The following is a 6,755-nucleotide window of genomic DNA, read 5'->3' as shown; positions in this document are numbered from 1 at the left end:
CAGGTGGCATGGTGGTTAAGGCCAACCATGGTTTGAATCCCGGACCTGGTGGCTTGCTTTCTCACTTTCTCTCTCTCTCTTGCTCTGGTCAAATTAAAAAAATAAATAAGTGTTCTCCTCCTCTAATCTTTTTACCCCTGAATACACCCCAGTGAGTGAAACTCCTGGGTTGGGGCTGGCAGGGGGCGTGGTGTAATCACGTGCTGGACTCCCACAGGGCCGACTATGATTCGAGTCCCAGACCTGGTAGCTTGCTTTCTCACTTTCCCTCTCTAAGTCTGTCTCTTGTCAAATTAAGAAAACAAAACAAATCGAAACAGAAGCCTCCTGGGTTGTACTTACTCTGGAGCAGAATCACTGTGTGCCAAAGCGTCCCTCACGATGGTCAGCCACTCTCCTTCCTGTTTGCCTAGAGCAGCGGACAGGCTGTCGGGTTTTCTCTCCTCTCCTGTGTCCTGGCATTCACGTGTGTGTGTGTGTGTACACACCTAATACATGCACACACATGTATGATGGAAGATGCATTCTCAGATCGCTTGGAAATCTTAGACCTAGGAGCTCAGCGTAGGGAGATTTCATATACTTACATTCTCTCTACTTTTTAAATAAGTGACACAATTTGTGCGCTACTTCAAAAAGCAAACACTTGCACATTGAAACCACGATTGTTCGGTTCTACTTCCCTGAATGAAGGCACAGCTCTCTTCACTTACAAATACACTTTTTTTTTTTTTTTTGCGGCTGTGGAGGGGAGGTTTTTGCTACAGGGCGCGTGTGCTCGCCAGACAGACAGAGAGACACAAAGCGAAAAATCACCCCCCAGGGGGAATGGCCACGCCGCAATCCCTTCTCCTCCATTCTCCTCTCGGGATCTTGAGCACACATGCACACATACCCGGCGTGAGTTTAAGCCACCGGGTCCGGGACTTGAACCACGGTCGACTATGTGGGAGTCCCGCGACATAGCCATTACGCTAACTGCTGGTCCCCAAATATACATTTCTTAAAGCCAACGCTGGTCAGGCTCCTGCCTAGCTCGACTCCACGCTCCACGCTCCCCTTCCCACAGAGCCCCGGGAGCCTGGGGCAGGCAGCTGAGACCCAATCTCCTGGACTTTTACAGCTCTCCGCAGACATATTTACAAAGTGTTACCTGAAAATACCAAGGAGCCACCAGACTCCACTTATGTGCGAATCATTAAAAAGAATTTACATTCATTCCACTGGTAAAAGTTATGTACTCCCCTGGCTCTGGTTTGAAAGAACGCGGTAGGTTTGAGTCAACAAACCACCTCCTTCCCCCCCTTTCTTCACAGGCGTTAGCCACTATGGGTGTAAGCCGTTGTACCAAAAGCTCTTAGTGCATGGAGTGGATGGAGTCTGAAGCCAGCAATTTAATTCTGACTACAGTGCACCTATGTCCTGGGAGTCCATAAAAGCCACCACCAGCCATGCCAGCCCCTGGGGATTATCAATCATGGTAATGAGGAAAACATTCTGAAGCTGGGCTCCAACAGCGCTCAGTGTGCGCAAGGGCCAGGCACTCGTGCAGTGAATGGGAACCATAACAAGCCCACTTCAGCCTCAGGCTTCTCAGGAGGGCCCTTTTCCCAAGTGTCATGTGCAGAAGGGGCCACTAGAGGGCAACCATTTCTTTTAAGAACCAGACGGGGATGCTTTGGCTTACAGTCGCATAACAGCAGTGACACCCCTTCACGCCCAGTAGAAGGACATGCTCAAAGACAAGACTCCAAGTGCTGGAAGGAAGGAGAAACTGGGAACCTCATACTTCGCTGGTGGGAACCGAACTGGCTACAGTCACTTTGAAGAGCAGTTGGCTTTTTTATTTCCCCCCTAGAATTATACAATTTTGGGGGACCAGCAGATGGTATAATAGTTATGGATTTTCCAGGGTCCTAACCACTACACTGCTGGCCCCAGTTTGGCATTTTCTTAAAATCAAGGGTCAGCAGGTGACGTGGTGGTTAAGGCACTTGGACTCCCCCATGGCTGACTGCAGTTTGAGTCTCGGACCTGGCAGCTTGCTTTCTCCCTTTCCTTCTCTTTCTCTGATCAACTTAAAAAATTAATAAGGGACCAGCAGTTAGTGTAATGGCTATGTCGCTGGATTCCTGTGTAGTCGACCGCGATTCGAGTCCTGGACCCAGTGGCTTAAACTCACGCCAGGCATGTGTGCTTGTGTGCCCAAGATCCCGAGAGGAGGACCAGCAGTTAGTGTAATGGCTATGTCGCTGGACTCCCACGTAGTCGACCACGGTTTGCGTCCCGGACCCGGTGGCTTAAAACTCACATCGGGCGCGTGTGCGTGCGTGCCCAAGATCCCAAGAGGAGAATGGAGGAGAAGGGGTTGCAACATGGCCATCCCCCCTGGGGGGTGATTTCTCGTTTTCTATCTCTCTGTTTCTCTGTCTTTCTGGCGAGCACATGCACCTTATAGCAAAAAATAAAAATAATAAAATAATTTTTTTTTTGAGAGGTTTTTGCTATAGGGCGCGTGCACTCGCCAGACAGAAACAGAGAGAAAGTGAGAAATCACCCCCCAGGGGGGATGACCATGCCGCAATCCCTTCTCCTCCATTCTCCTCTCGGGATCTTGGGCACGCACGCACATGCGCCCGGTGTAAGTTTTAAGTCACCGGGTCTGGGACGTGAACCGCGGTCAACTACACGGGAGTCCAGCGACATAGCCATTACGCTAACTGCTGGTCCCAAAATAAAATAATTCTTAAAAAAACTTTTTGGGGCCAGCAGGTGGCGTGGTGAAGAGTGCTGGACTCCCACATGGCTAACTGCAGTTTGAGTCCCAGACCTGGCAGCCTGCTTTCTCACTTTCCTTCTCTCTCTCTCTCTCTCACGCACTCTCTGTTCTTCTCTGGTCAAATTAAAATAAGTAGATGAGTAGGTAAATAAATATTTTAAGAAAGAAACCAAATGTAAAAGGCGATATATGTATATATGTGTGTATACATACATACATGTATGTGTGTATACATACATACCTGTATGTGTGCATATGATTCCATTTGTACAAAATGCCCAGAAAGGGCAAATTTATAGACAGAAATTTGACAGATGAGTGGTCCCCTGGGGGGAGGAAATGGGGCTAACTGCAAAAAGGCTTGTACAAGTTCTGGAAGGGTGGTGAGAGTGTTCTGAATCTGCAGGACGGCCATGTTGACGTAACAGCGTCGACTGGACCCTGGCATTGTAGACTTACGGTAGGTGAATCTGATACAAACGATGCCTCAGGAAAGCTGACCCCAAAACACGTTTAGTACTTCAGAGTAAGCAGGAGGAAAGGAAGTGGAAAAGCAGTGAAAGGAGCGAGCGCTGTGCATTAGAATGCAGTACAACACACTGCCACGCAGCCCTGAGCTCTGGTCTCCAGGCCGGGGAAAAGTCTGTTTTCACACGGACCAGGAGGAAATCAGGAAATTTATGGTTAGGTAAGGATTTTATTACTTTTGGTCAACGGCCATTCCATTTGTTACACTAAACAGAAACATTTGTTTAAAAAGAAAGGTTGTAAAAGCGCAGGCAGAGTGCAATTATTTTCCGAATCTACATCCATCCTGTGGAGTCCTATTTTGGAAGGGATTTAGAACACACTGGTGTGCGAAGGGACTGGCGTATCCACATGGACTGGTGCTTGAGACCTTCAGGACAAAGGCACTTGGAGGGACACAAGTATCTGCACGAATTCATCGATGTTCCCAAGTGATAATTTTATTTTTATTTTTTTACTTTTTGAGAGATTTTTGCTCTAGGGCACACGGGTTCCACAGAGAGAGAGGCAAAGAGACAGAAAATGAGAAATCACCCCCTCGGGGGATGGCCATGCCACAATCCCCTCTCCTCCATTCTCCTCTTGGGATCTTGGGCACGCACGCGCATGCTCCCTGTGTGACTTTTTAACTGCCGGGTCTGGGACTCAAACCACGGGCGACTACGTAGAGACCAGCAGCATAACCATTATGTCATCTTCTGGTCCCCCTAAATGATCCTTTTAAATATTTCTATGAATAGTTTCAATTAACCCAAGAACTCCAGGTGTGAAAATAAATACAGGGGATCAAAAAGCTCAGCTGTGAAGGCCTAAGTAAGGCAGTGGACAGACAAGTTCTCGGAGGAGCTTAGTGCCACCTGTGAGAAATGTGCAAAGTCGATGAAGACGGACCTCTACTTTTCCTGACCTGGAGAACGGCAGAGGCAATGCTTGTGGGGTTATGAAAGATGAAATCATCTGAACAGACTCTCCCATTCCTGTTGGATCCTAAATGATAAACAACACCGTCTTAAATGCTTCCCTGAGAGCTCAGAGAGACCTCCAAGGGCCGGTACGTGGGCTGGAGCCTGAGCAGGAGTGGGAAGTAAGGAGAGCCCAGGTCGCCCTGAGGACAAGCGCCATTATGATAAGCCCCGGGAGTGGGAGACCAAGCCCTGGACCCATGGCCAAGGAGGTGGCTAAAATATGCCAGGCCAGTGTTGCTCCCTGGCCTAGAAAAACAAATACCAAACCTTTCTGGGGACCAGCAGATGGCATAATGGTTACGTTGCTGGACTCTCAGGTAGTCACCTGTGGTTCGAGTCCCAGACGTGGCAGCTTAAAAAACACACGGCATGTGTGCATGTGTGCCCAAAATCCTGAGAGGAGGACAAAGCAGATGGGACTGCAGCATGACCATCCCCTCCCACCTCCCTGGATGCAGGGGGTGGGGGGGCGGTGGTTTCTTGCTTTCTGTCTCTCTGATTCCTAGAACACATGCACTCTACAGTAAAAATCTCTAAAAACAAAACAAAACAAAAAACACTTTCTTAAGAAGAACGTCCCCAGTACAGAGCCTCTGGATTCTCACAGGTTTGATGAAGCACACACATACAAAATAAAAACCACCAAACACATGGGAAGAATGGCCCACCATAAGGAAAAGTTCAGCAGAAACAATACATTGATCTAGATGCCTGAAGACTTTCGATACAGGAATTTCTGGAATTCCTGGCTACAGAATATAAAGATAACTAGGTATGAAATGTACAAAGAAATACAAGGAGTCTTCAAAAGTTCATGAAAAATGTGCATTAGGAAAAACTTATGCATGGATTTAAAAATATGGTTGCACCAAAATAAAGTGAAATTTTAATTCCATTTTTCCACAAACATTTGGAAGTCTTCTAAAAAGACAGAAACCAAAGGCAAAATAGTAAGCAGTAACAACTCCTCCAGGGCCAACCTGTGACCCAGTAGTTACATGAGCTGGATCCCACACGGCCAACTGCACCATTCGAATCCCAGACCAGACTGCCTGTGACACGTTGGGCACATGTGCATTGATGCACACAATCCTGAAAGGAGGGCGGAGGGAGGGCGAGGCACTGTGGCGTGACCACGCCCTATGGCAGGTGCTTTGTCGCTTCCCCACTCTGTCTTTCCAGCTAGCACACATGCCTTCTGGCAGATTTTAAAAATCCATTAAAAGTGACTAATCGAGGAATAAAATAGGATTTGGGAATGAGAAGTACAGCAATTGAAATTTAAAAATTCAGTGGTTTAACAATGGATCACACGAAGCTGAAGTGGAAGTGAAAATTGGTGAATAGAGACTCCCAAATCCCAGGATAAACAGAGTCCACAGCTGGAATTGTCAGAGAAAAAGAAATATCACAAGCAGAAGAATCAACGTATATTAGCAAGCAAACTGTATCTAGCCACAGAAAACTAAACAGCAAGGAAGGACCGGCGGGTGGCATGGCAGTAATGCGAGTGCTTTGTAAGGCTGACCTACGTGGGTAGGTTCCAGGTTCAAGTCCAGAGACCATCCCAGGCACACTGGGCTCATGTGTACCATGACCTGGGCCTGGCTGAAACTAGGGGTGCACTGTGGCATCCAGATGGTTGGGGGAGCCTGTCTTGCTGTCTCTTGTTTGTAGAAGGAATAAAGAAAAGCTCAGAAAAAAACCAGATCTTGTAGGAAGGAAAAATAATTACGTGGCAGCTGACGAAATACAACAGAAACCAGAGGACAGTGGAATAATTTCAAAATACTGAGAAAAAAGCATTTTTTCTATAGGGCAGGTGTACTTGCCAGAGATAGATCTTAGACAAGTCAATGTTTCTAAATCTATTTTTTAAAGAAATTATTTATGTTATTTGTTACTATTATTTGACTTGACCAGAGAGAGACACACGGAGAGAAAGGGAAAGTGAGAAAGCAAGGCGCCAGGTCCGGGACTTGAACTGCAGTTGGCCATGTGGGAATCCAGTACCTCAACCACCGCACCACCTGCCGACCCCGTTTCTAAACCTAGTTTAAAATGGTTTACATAGGTAGAATGATGGGGGCCAGCTGGTGGCGTAGTGATTAAGGCACTGGACTCCCACATGGTTGATCATGGTTCGAGTCCTGGATCTTGTGGCTTGAAACTTACACTGGGGGGGACCAGCAGTTAGTGTAATGGCTATGTCGCTGGACTCCCATGTAGTCGACCAAGGTTCGTGTCTCGGACCCAGTAGCTTAAAACTCACGCCGGGCGAGTGTGCGTGCGTGCCCAAGATCCTGAGAGGAGAATGGAGGAGAAGGGATTGCGGCATTGCCATACCCCCTGGGGGGTGATTTCTCCCTTTCTATCTCTCTGTCTCTCTATCTGGCGAGCGCACAGGCCCTATAGCAAAAACGCCTCCAAAAAAAAAAAAAAAAAAAAAAAAAAAAAAAAAAAAAAAACAAGAAAATAAACCT

This window comes from Tupaia chinensis, unplaced genomic scaffold, assembly GCF_000334495.1.
Source record: "Tupaia chinensis unplaced genomic scaffold, TupChi_1.0 Scaffold000094_1, whole genome shotgun sequence".
NCBI lineage: Eukaryota > Metazoa > Chordata > Mammalia > Scandentia > Tupaiidae > Tupaia > Tupaia belangeri.
The sequence above is the reverse complement of the archived record's forward strand: the minus strand, read 5'-3'. Positions refer to the sequence as shown.